This window comes from Schistocerca americana, chromosome 1, assembly GCF_021461395.2.
Source record: "Schistocerca americana isolate TAMUIC-IGC-003095 chromosome 1, iqSchAmer2.1, whole genome shotgun sequence".
NCBI classification, from domain to species: Eukaryota; Metazoa; Arthropoda; class Insecta; order Orthoptera; family Acrididae; genus Schistocerca; species Schistocerca americana.
The window spans coordinates 1,197,037,693-1,197,051,172 of NC_060119.1; positions in this window are offsets into that span (position 1 = coordinate 1,197,037,693).

Here is a 13,480-nt window from a genome sequence, read left to right on the forward strand (position 1 = left end):
TACAATTGCTACAAGCCCTGACACCCGATGACAAAGTCAAACGCTTTGAATTTTCGGCGCGGTTGCAACAGCTCATGGAAGAGGATGCGTTCAGTGCGAAACTTGTTTTCGGTGATGAAGCAAAATTTTTTCTTAATGGTGAAGTGAACAGACACAATGTGCGAATCTGGGCGATAGAGAATCCTCACGCATTCGTGCAGCAAATTCGTAATTCACCAAAAGTTAACGTGTTTTGTGCAATCTCACGGTTTAAAGTTTACGGCCCCTTTTTCTTCTGCGAGAAAAACGTTACAGGACACGTGTATCTGGACATGCTGGAAAATTGGCTCATGCCACAACTGGAGACCGACAGGGCCGACTTCATCTTTCAACAGGATGGTGCTCCACCGCACTTCCATCATGATGTTCGGCATTTCTTAAACAGGAGATTGGAAAACCGATGGATCGATCGTGGTGGAAATCATGATCAGCAATTCATGTCATGGCCTCCACGCTCTCCCGACTTAACCCCATGCGATTTCTTTCTGTGGGGTTATGTGAAAGATTCAGTGTTTAAACCTCCTCCACCAAGAAACGTGCCAGAACTGCGAGCTCGCATCAACGATGCTTTCGAACTCATTGATGGGGACATGCTGCGCCGAGTGTGGGAGGAACTTGAATATCGGCTTGATGTCTGCCGAATCACTAAAGGGGCACATATCGAACATTTGTGAATGCCTAAAAAAACTTTTTGAGTTTTTGTAGGTGTGTGCAAAGCATTGTGAAAATATCTCAGATAATAAAGTTATTGTAGAGCTGTGAAATCGCTTCAATCATTTGTAATAACCCTGTATATACGTTTCTTACACCGTTTCGGGTACTACCATCAGTAGACGGACTCTTATAAGTGGTTAAGTTCAGTTTCAGTCATAATGAAACCTATTTTATTGTAACTGACACTGAACTCTAGTTTACGAGCTGTAACGTTTGATTTGATCGTCGTAGTATCCAGGTCGTCGCAAGAAATGTAGATGCTTTAAGAGATCCAGATGGCATTAATCATGTAGAAAGCTGCGATCGACTGTGACTGAGGATGTCTGTGGGATGCCTCTGTACCCTATACGTGATTTGCATCTGCCAACAGCAGAGAGAATATGATCCATACATCTGCTGCAGGATATAAAGTCCGCCTGTTATGCAAAACACAATTTTTTTTATAGGGGCCCAAACATGATTCAGCACCTTTATGGCATCGTCAGTGGGTATTCGTTATTTTAATCTGTAAAATGTGGATATGGTTGAAGTGTAACTAATCTATGAAAATTAGGCCTAGAATAGTTTTCGTTTTTGCTGTCATTAACTTAAATTTACTTTGTAGGGTTACACAGTACCTTTTGTACATTAATTGGTACTATTACCCTATCACCTACAACTAAATTATGTTAATTTGAATTAGGTTGACGAGTTAACACGTCACTTTATACCTAAACGTAATTTTGACGTGCAAAGATATTTCATGACTATATTTGCTATTACTTACATTTAGCTTTCACAAATCCATTTTCATCTGCAGTCCGATGAGTTATTGAGAAACACACACAATCAATATACATATTTCGCATAACTTCGTTTGTAAATAACACTTTTCAACTTTGCGAAACGCAGCGTAAATGTTCAATCTGTATATTGAGCAAGCAGTAAAGGAAACAAAAGAAAAATTCGGAGTAGGTATTAAAATCCATGGAGAAGAAATAAAAACTTTGAGGTTCGCCGATGACATTGTAATTCTGTGAGAGACAGCAAAGGACTTGGAAGAACAGTTGAATGGAATGGACAGTGTCTTGAAAGGAGGATATAAGATGAACATCAATAAAAGTAAAACGAGGATAATGGAATGTAGTCGAATTAAGTCGGGTGATGCTGAGGGAATTAGATTAGGAAATGAGACACTTAAAGTAGTAAAGGAGTTTTGCTATTTGGGGAGCAAAATAACTGATGATGGCCGAAGTAGAGGGGATATAAAATGTAGACTCGCAATGGCAAGGAAAGCGTTTCTGAAGAAGAGAAATTTGTTAACATCGAGTATAGATTTAAGTGTCAGGAAGTCATTTCGGAAAGTATTTGTATGGAGTGTAGCCATGTATGGAAGTGAAACATGGACGATAAATAGTTTGGACAAGAAGAGAATAGATGCTTTCAAAATGTGGTGCTACAGAAGAATGCTGAAGATTAGATGGGTAGATCACATAACTAATGAGAAAGTACTGAATAGGATTGGGGAGAAGAGAAGTTTGTGGCACAACTTGATCAGAAGAAGGGATCGGTTGGTAGGACATGTTCTGAGGCATCAAGGGATCACCAATTTAGTATTGGAGGGCAGCGTGGAGGGTAAAAATTGTAGAGGGAGACCAAGACATGAATACACTAAAAGGATTCAGAAGGATGTAGGTTGCAGGAGGTACTGGGAGATGAAGGAGCTTGCACAGGATAGAGTAGCATGGAGAGCTGCATCAAACCAGTCTCAGGACTGAAGACCACAACAACACAACAACAACAACAGCGTAAATGTTGCTCTTGTGTCTCCGTCCAGTAGGTGTTGACCTGTTTACAAGTACATTTGACGCCAAATCTGAAATTTGTTTGATACCCACAGGATAAGAAAACTAAACCAGCACATGTGTGAACAGAAATGAATTACACGCTACATGTATTGAAGACCTTGCACAACAACACGGAAAAACACAACACGCAGGAAATGACCAAATGCAACCTACAACACTGAATATTTCAGTGAATAGGCGACATCCTAAAGAAAGGGGAGTTTCAAATAGCATGTAGGACAGACAACAGGATACAGTAAAAGCTCAGAACACAGGAAACACCCACAGGCACATCCAACACACTAGCCATACACGGACTTACATGCAACACATGTCGGTCACTACACATAGGGCAAATCTGCAGCAACTTTAAAAGAAGATATTCAGAACACCTCAGAGGTCCCATAGAACGTTGTCTCACTATCTAACAGCACGAATCCAGCCACAACCTGTACTATAAACTTAAAATAGAAGAAAACTACCACAACAAAAGACATTGGCAGAGGCAAAGCAGATTATAAGCAACTACAGACACTCTAAAATTATGCCCTAGGTAACATATGAAAGGAATTTACAGAGAAGATGACTGTAACAAACAAAAGCACACACACCCAAGCATACCTTTATACACGCACGTACACACACACGTAGGTACATATAGAGAGAAGAATAGTGAACAAAATTCAGCTTGTGCGCTACGGTTACTTGAGAAGAGCGAACGCTAACTGGGACTTTTACCCTATGCATTCACAATATTGGAAACTATTATTTACAAACGAAATTCGGCAAAATACGAGTAGTGTTTCCATGTGGTGCTCTACAGCTCATGGGAAACAGATTGAAAAGGTTGACTGAAGCAAAATGTAAGTAATCGCAAGTATAGTCACGAAATATCTTTGCACAAAAATTACGTTTGGATGTAAAACGACGTGTTAACTCGCCAACGAAATTTAACAATATTCAGTTGCAGATGACAAGCCACCATTATCCGATAGCGTACAGTCCCACATATCCCTATAATACTAAATTACAATAATCGCTACAATAAACTAAAACTGTTTCTAGGGCCAGCTTTCGTAGATTAATTAGCATTTAAAACATGTTCACATTTTAAAGATTCGAATGAAGGAAACAAACTGATCATGGTTCAAAGGTGCTGACGAAACAAAATCTCTACAGTATTTCCTGAAACTAGCCCAGATATCCAAAAAAAGGCGGCCACGGAGCTTCAGTTGGTTTATGAAGAAAGAGCAGCTTTAATGAAATATTATTTTTATTTACATAACTAAAACATGACTATATCTTATATGCAGTAATATTTTTCTATTATGGTTTTGACGCATGGTGAATGCAGTGTAAGTTATAATGTCGAATACATAATTTTAATGTGACGTAATTACGGTTTAACAATTTTCCGATTGTTTTCCTTTACCTGTACGGTGAAACTTTGCTTCTTGCCAAGTTTCGTGATTCTAGGTCAACGGGAAGTGCCCTATAGGATGTAATGAGTGAATTTGCACGTATAAAAATATGTGACATAAATCACCATATCTGTTAGCTGAATTGCCTTACAATCTTAAATTTTTTCCGTCGACAAGTGGGCAGAAGCCTTAGTATTTGATATAAATTTTATGTTGTCAAGTTAACCCATTCCCGAGAAAAAAAGGGGTTTTAACAGACGGACAGACAAAGTCGGGTGACTACTGGCAAAAGAATTTCTTTTGTGAGAAATAATAAACAATTATTATTTTGGCATTTTTCCTTTACTTGCACTGTTAAACCTGGGTTCCTGGCAAATTTAATGATTGTAGGTCAACGGGGCACACCCTGCAGGTTTTAATGACCGAGTTTGCGAGTATTAGAGTGTTGATATAAATGTACGTACTTTTTGATTGCACTGACTTAGAAGCTTAAATTTTGTACCCCATCAAGGAACTGTAGATATTAGTATGGGAGGTAAATTTGAACTGACGTAAAATAACGGGATCTTAAAAAATGGACGGAGAGACGAACAAACAAACGGTTAAAAAATGACAAAAATATTTTTTCATGGGTTATAATTACAAATTGACAATTTTCGAATTTTTTCTTTTGCTTATACTATGAAAACTCGCTTCTTGTCAAATTTCGTGATTCTGGGTCAACGAGAATTTGATGAGCGAGTTTGCGAGTACCCAAATCTGTGACATAAATGGCTCTATCTTTTGATTACTTTGACTTGGAAGCTTAAATGTTGTACACCGTCAAGTGACCGTAGATCTTAGTATGTGACATAAATTTGAAGTTGATACGCCTATCCGTTCCTAAGAAAAGCGCTCGACAGGCAGACACACGAACAAGAAAGCGATCCTATAATGGTTCCGCTTTTACATACTGATTCAGGTACAGAACCCTAAAATAGTGTTTTGCATTACAGGCAGGCCTCACATCCACTAATTTTATCCGGAAACACGGCCGGTTTCAGACAAGAAAAACTAAATAATAATCCATAGTGAAACGTAGCACGATCGGTAACTGGCACCACGTCTCCTGGAACACGATCTTTGACCTGCACAAACACGGCCAGTTTCAGACAAGAAAAACTAAATAATAATCCATAGTGAAACATAGCACGATCGGTAACTGGCACCACGTCTCCTGGAACACGATCTTTGACCTGCACAAACACGGCCAGTTTCAGACAAGAAAAACTAAATAATAATTCATAGTGAAACGTAGCACGATCGGTAACTGGCAACACGTCTCCTGGAACACGATCTTTGACCTGCACAAACACGGCCAGTTTCAGACAAGAAAAACTAAATAATAATCCATAGTGAAACGTAGCACGATCGGTAACTGGCACCACGTCTCCTGGAACACGATCTTTGACCTGCACAAACACGGCCAGTTTCAGACAAGAAAAACTAAATAATAATCCATAGTGAAACGTAGCACGATCGGTAACTGGCACCACGTCTCCTGGAACACGATCTTTGACCTGCACAAACACGGCCAGTTTCACAGAAGAAAAACTAAATAATAATCCATAGTGAAACGTAGCGCGATCGGTAACTGGCACCACGTCTCCTGGAACACGATCTTTGACCTGCACAAACACGGCCAGTTTCAGACAAGAAAAACTAAATAATAATCCATAGTGAAACGTAGCACGATCGGTAACTGGCACCACGTCTCCTGGAACACGATCTTTGACCTGCACAAACACGGCCAGTTTCAGACAAGAAAAACTAAATAATAATCCATAGTGAAACGTAGCACGATCGGTAACTGGCACCACGTCTCCTGGAACACGATCTTTGACCTGCACAAACACGGCCAGTTTCAGACAAGAAAAACTAAATAATAATCCATAGTGAAACGTAGCACGATCGGTAACTGGCACCACGTCTCCTGGAACACGATCTTTGACCTGCACAAACACGGCCAGTTTCAGACAAGAAAAACTAAATAATAATCCATAGTGAAACGTAGCACGATCGGTAACTGGCACCACGTCTCCTGGAACACGATCTTTGACCTGCACAAACACGGCCAGTTTCAGACAAGAAAAACTAAATAATAATCCATAGTGAAACGTAGCACGATCGGTAACTGGCACCACATCTCCTGGAACACGATCTTTGACCTGCACAAACACGGCCAGTTTCAGACAAGAAAAACTAAATAATAATCCATAGTGAAACGTAGCACGATCGGTAACTGGCACCACGTCTCCTGGAACACGATCTTTGACCTGCACGGACAGTGCAGGAATGTGCGGCAACGGGCTGGCTGTTTGTTCCACTACCCGTGTCACTTCATAGTTTCTCGGACTGAGCATCTTCCGGACACGAAAGAGGTGCACTGTTTCTCGTCCCACAGTACTTAAGATGCTCGGTGAGCTACATTTAGTTCGTTGCGTCGATGTCGAGGCCACGCTACATCATTCGGAAAGACAAATCTTGCTCCCCGCTGTTGGCGCGATAATTTTGACTGGTTCGGTTCCTACGCACGGTTGTCTCGCATCTTCTATATTGGACCCGGTTCGGTCTCTTATTGTGGTTCCCTGTTCCTGTGTCTGACCAGGCGATTTGAGGAGCGTAATTTGGAAATGTGCAGTAAGTTCTATCGGACCAAACTGCTGATGTCACCGATCCCTAAGATTACACTCTAATTAATCTAAGTTTAACTAACTTATGCTAAGTACACCACACACACCCGTGCCCGAGGGAGGACTCGAACCTCCGACGGGGCCAGCTGCGCGAACCGTGGCAAGGCGCCCTCTGACCGCGCGGCTACCTCGCGCGGCAAAATGAGGGGGTGGCAACGGCACCCGCTGTTCCCAAGCTGTCACTCATCCAAGTATTAACCGGGGTCGATGTTGCTTAACTTCGGTGATCGGACGAGAACTGAAGAGCGTATCGCTCATATGAAAACTTAATAGCTTTGTTTGGTAATTGTCAGAGAATTGTAATTTGATTGTGTGTTTTGAATTTTTGGGTTATGTAAATTTATTTTACGTTCTTTACATCACTATTCCTTTGTTTTTTCTTGTTTCTTTCCATCGTACGTTGCGCACTAAATTGCCAAGTCACTTTCATTAATTATTTGGAGCCCGCAAGTTTATGGGTCTTACAGGGGCAAATCTTGGTGCATGTACTTTGGTGGGTTACACTAATAAGTGAAACTTGCGTTTAACGTATGTGAAGTCGTAGGTGAAGTTCACCAACCAACAGTTCGCGTCTACCTTCCATCTATGTTCCTCCTCCTCCTCTTCCTCCTCCTCCTCACCGCCACTCCCCCCTCCCCTTCCCCCTCCCCTCACTCCCCCTGTCAAGTCCTGCGCGACGGCTAAATATTTACCGTGTCCACCTCGAGGCGTGATTTGAAGCTGAATCTTAGCTGGCCGCTTCCTTACGATCAGGTGTAAGTGGGGTTAGAAGTAGATGCTGTAACCTCCCCCTCACTTATCGACCTTAATGACAGTGAAAAATTAAACCGCGTGTACCTCATGGAAATTTGGGAAAAGCAATCGTCACTGAAGTTAATCTGTCGGTAAAGAGGGAGGAAAGGGTTACATCTAAATGAAAGGAAAAATGCAAATGAAACTGGTGGAAATTAATTTTGAAAAGGGGTAAAGTTAATGAAGAAAGTAAATGTGCGGCCGTTACGTTAACAATTAACTAGCGGTAATTAGATATTTGAGATTTGGGGGAAATTACGGTCGCCAGTCCTAAGGACAGTTACTATAGTAACTGAAAAAGAAACATATAATTAGCACCAGAAGCGTGGCAACTGAAGGTTGACATGTGTAGTGTGAAAACTGAAAGTTTGTCAGAAGTAATAACTTTCGCTGCACTCTGACTTAATTTAGCAAAAGAATTAATAAAACCGGAAAACTGAAAGTTAATTTAGTGACCGAATTAATAAGAAGCTTTCCTTCTTAAGCACATCGAAATTCAGTAAAATACGGTTAGTCTTGGACTACCTCAACAATCATTTCAAAAGCAACTTGACTCTGCGCAATTTAGAAATAAGAGATTAAACTTTGAACTTGAATTAAATGATTCTGAACTATTAACAATAGTAAAATTTAGTACGTACCAAGCTGAGCTGCAGTCACAGGTAAGCTAAAATATGCTAACAAAACTCGCACTCTTAATTTGTGCTCGTGTAACCTAAATATTGTAGCCAGCTATGAATACTTTAACTGGACTTTGAAATTATAGCAGTGAAATCTAATTATATTATTTTAATGCTGGCGTTTGAATTTCAACGACACTCGGGTTCATTTCGGAAAAGGATGGGACCCTGCTTGGCAATGCAATTGGGACAATGAGCAACAAAGATTCATGCTAAGTTGCTGTAATTTTGCGAGGCAAATGGAACAATTTGAAAAGCTGAGGTCTGCCATACAGTTCTGAATCTTTACGTGCTTTTAGTCTTCCTTGTTGGTTGATTGAAGGTTGGAAGCCGTCGATCGAGGAGGTGGCGACAGTCACTCATTGTCGGCCGTCGCTGTTGCAGAAGCTGGATGTTGGCGCGCCTTCTTCTCGACACGGTCACCAGGCGAAACGGGCTCTTGATGTGCGCCAGCTAATGCTTCCCGTCCGCGACACCATGTCAGAAACTATCATCGCGAGTCGAGCGCAATTACATGCTGCCAAACCCCGAAAGCGCGGCAACTCGCGGGAGCGTCACACAACACCTGCTCCACTCGCTACTCCAGCCGGACTCCCACAGCTCTGCCCGCGCTCCACGCGGCAGAGTTAACACTACCAAAGATCCTACACACTTTGAGTCTTCACACGACCTATCGATGTAATCGTTCGATAGCAGTTTTCCCTAGGCAAGACCCAGCGTAAAAATACAAATAATATTTACGGAACAAACCAATTATACATCGACATAAACGCATAAATATATATATACAAATAGTAAAACAATTACAATATGTAAAGACACAGAAATGTCATATATTCAGGTAACAAAAATAAGGAAAACAAATTATAGTACAATAGATGGAAATAGGAGGATATGCATTTCCGGCGTTACACTGCCTTGGCCAGTTACCTTATAATCTTCTAGCTACTTCTCACAACTGTTTGTCTACACTCCCAGCGTGTAATTTGATGACTTAAATTTTTACTCGTTAACTTAACAGTTACTTCTTAGCTCATCAGGCTGTCATTGTATGTTATGCCTTGGGGCGTGTACCCACTAGATGGTCAGGAAAGGATTAGCGTGGTGAGCTGTGAATCGGGCTTGCCCCAAGTAATCACGCTGCCGTTCGTCCGAACAACGTTGTCTGATGCTTGGTGTTTTAATTATGCTTGTTTTCTTTTAATGAACTCCTTTAAAGTGAACGTGATTTATTTGTTGTACGAGGGTTGGAACTTTAATACTGGCAACTATCTATTTACATCTCGTACAAATTAGATGCGTGTTTCAAAGTTTTACAGACCTTCAAAGTAGTCACCACCATTGTGTATAACCCGCTGCCAGCTATATGGAAGTCGTAGGAAACTCTTAGCAGTGCCACTTGTGTTGACAGTTCGAGTGGCCCGGTCTATTTCCCGACGAATTTGTAGCAGCTCTGAAGTCAATACCGTGAAGTGTTTTCTTCAGTTTAGAAACTGAGTTAAACTCACGAGGGCTTATGTCAGGGGAGTGCAGTAGGTGGTATAGCACTTAGCACCCCCATCATCCAAACAAATCGCTAAGAGCTTGCACTGTACATGTTTGAGCATTGTCTTGCAAAATGATGGTCAGGTCCTGCAGAAAGTGTCATCACCTCTGTCTCTATGCTGTTCATTTTTGGAACACAACCTACGAACAGCTTAGAAACAGAAGTGCTGACACTTTCTGCAGGACCTGACCATCATCATTTTGCAGGACAATGCTCAAGCACGTACAGTGCAAGCTGTTATACTCATTTGGCTGACTGAGGGGGCTGCTAAGTGATATACCATCAACTGCCCTTCCCTGACTTAAGCCCTCGTGAGTTCAACTCAGTTTCTAAACTGAAGGAAACTCTTCATGGCATTCGCTTCAGAACAGCTACAAATTCCTCGGGCAATAGACTGCGCCGCTCTAAATGTCAACACAATTGGCACTGCTAAGAGTATCCTACGACTTCCACATCGCTGGCAACGGGTTATGCACAATGCTGGTGACTACTCTGAAGGTCAGTAAAACTTTGAAACACGTATATATTTTGTACGAGATGTAAATAAATAGTTGACACTATTGAAGTTCCAACCATCGTATTTTGGTCAAACCACATTTATTGTTTGCCTCTTTTGAAGACGATTTTCGTATCATGTTATACTTACTAGAACACACTGTTATTTGAAGCATTCTTGTTTTTCGTACTTAATCATTTAAAATAACGTTGCAGGAGATGGTTTTATGCAATATCACTAATTGTTCTCAGATTACATTATCTAACTGAATGCTTTCACCTCAATATATCAAGGTCATGTTGACCTAATTAGTAAAGTTACTGTTCCTAAGGAGTGTTGATGAAAATCTTGATACCTATAATGTTCAGTCCTTATTTTTCTCGTAGTGTGTACCACAAATAGCTCCATGGCTAGACGTTATGACCTCCACAAAGTTATCTTAATCGGGCTACAAAATAGATCTTCCTACAAAGATGACACAGTCTTACATAAGATGCTAAAGTAAAGCGCTTTACACGTTCTGTCCATCCAGCTGCGGCCAGTAACGTATCAGCAGAGCTGACTGTGTGACGGCTCGCCACGGCTGTGCAGTGCTCAGCCGTCGAGATAAGACTGTCCGCTGGTGGTCGGCGGGAGCCCGGACGCGGCAGACGCGCTGTGGCCGCACCGCAGACGCGTTGTTATCAGGCTTTGTCAGGGAGCTTGTCGCTCGGCCGGCGATCCATCACGGCCGACGTGCGGATGGACGCAAGCGGGCGTGACTGTTTGGAAATGTAGCCGGTAACTGATGGGGCGTCAGGCCGGGCACCTCCCTAAGTGATGAATACGGCGTGCCGGCGCCAAGGAGGGCCGTGGCAGGACCGCGGTCCCGCCGCCGCTGATCGCGTATTCACCGCGAGCGGCCCATCGCCGCCAGCGCCGCTGTTGCCCTACCGTAGCTCGTGTTCAGGTCATTACCACTACACTTTATGAAAAGAGAGTAAGAGGTAATGCAGACAGCTACCGACGAATTTATTTGCTACCACTATTTCGAGCGTTTTTGAAAAATCCATTTACACTGAAGCGTTAGAGAAACTGATACAAGCATTCGTATTGAAATACAGATATAGGTAAACAGGCAGAATACGACGCTGCGGATGGCAACACCTATGTAAGACAACAAGTGTCTGGCGGAGTCGTTAGATCGGTTACTGCTACTTGTAAGCGGTCCGTAGGCCATTACTATAACTTTGCACTCGGCACAGGTCGATAGGGCGAACAATCGATTGTGACGTGTTGAGAGAGCGAGTGTCGAGATGCGCCAGAGTGGTTGGCGGCAATGGTGTGTGTGTATGGAGGCCATTATTGAAATACAAGGTCTTTAACCGAGAAGGGTGTCACCATCGCCATGTTTAGACCCCTAAATAATAAATTAATACCGGGAAAGTGAAGAAGTATCATTATGAAAGTGATCAGTGACGTTACTAGTGCCGATATTTGGTTTCGCGACTACCGCGCCGGCCTAACCTTGGATTGCAGGCCAGCCGGAGTGGCCGTGCGGTTCTGGGCGCTACAGTCTGGAGCCGAGCGACCGCTACGGTCGCAGGTTCGAATCCTGCCTCGGGCATGGGTGTGTGTGATGTCCTTAGGTTAGTTAGGTTTAATTACACTCCTGGAAATGGAAAAAAGAACACATTGACACCGGTGTGTCAGACCCACCATACTTGCTCCGGACACTGCGAGAGGGCTGTACAAGCAATGATCACACGCACGGCACAGCGGACACACCAGGAACCGCGGTGTTGGCCGTCGAATGGCGCTAGCTGCGCAGCATTTGTGCACCGCCGCCTTCAGTGTCAGCCAGTTTGCCGTGGCATACGGAGCTCCATCGCAGTCTTTAACACTGGTAGCATGCCGCGACAGCGTGGACGTGAACCGTATGTGCAGTTGACGGACTTTGAGCGAGGGCGTATAGTGGGCATGCGGGAGGCCGGGTGGACGTACCGCCGAATTGCTCAACACGTGGGGCGTGAGGTCTCCACAGTACATCGATGTTGTCGCCAGTGGTCGGCGGAAGGTGCACGTGCCCGTCGACCTGGGACCGGACGGCAGCGACGCACGGATGCACGCCAAAACCGTAGGATCCTACGCAGTGCCGTAGGGGACCGCACCGCCACTTCCCAGCAAATTAGGGACACTGTTGCTCCTGGGGTATCGGCGAGGACCATTCGCAACCGTCTCCATGAAGCTGGGTCCCGCATACCGTTAGGCCGTCTTCCGCTCACGCCCCAACATCGTGCAGCCCGCCTCCAGTGGTGTCGCGACAGGCGTGAATGGAGGGACGAATGGAGACGTGTCGTCTTCAGCGATGAGAGTCGCTTCTGCCTTGGTGCCAATGCCACCCGGCATCATGGTGTAGGGAGCGATCTCCTACACTGGCCTACACCACTGGTGATCGTCGAGGGGACACTGAATAGTGCACGGTACATCCAAACCGTCATCGAACCCATCGTTCTACCATTCCTAGACCGGCAAGGGAACTAGCTGTTCCAACAGGACAATGCCCGTCCGCATGTATCCCGTGCCACCCAGCGTGCTCTATAAGGTGTAAGTCAACTACCCTGGCCAGCAAGATCTCCGGATTATGTCCCCCATTGAGCATGTTTGGGACTGGATGAAGCGTCGTCTCACGCGGTCTGCACGTCCAGCACGAACGCTGGTCCAACTGAGGCGCCAGGTGGAAATGGCATGGCAAGCCGTTCCACAGGACTACATCCAGCATCTCTACGATCGTCTCCATGGGAGAATAGCAGCCTGCATTGCTGCGAAAGGTGGATATACACTGTACTAGTGCCGACATTGTGCATGCTCTGTTGCCTGTGTCTATGTGCCTGTGGTTCTGTCAGTGTGATCATGTGATGTATCTGACCCCAGGAATGTGTCAATAAAGTTTCCCCTTCCTGGGACAATGAATTCACGGTGTTCTTATTTCAATTTCCAGGAGTGTAGTTCTAAGTTCTAGGCGACTGATGACGTCAGAAGTTAAGTCGCATATTGCTCAGAGCCATTTTTGGATTGCAGTGTTGGATGCAGTGATGGATTAGCGTGTGACGATAATGGAAAATGAAGAAAGCCTGTGCTGAGATTAGCCGTAATTAGATATGTATGACGAAGGCAATGGCTGTCTCCTTTTTGTGTTTTGAGAGGAATATAAGTTCGTAATTAGTAAAACTGTGTTGGTGTTCCCTATTACCA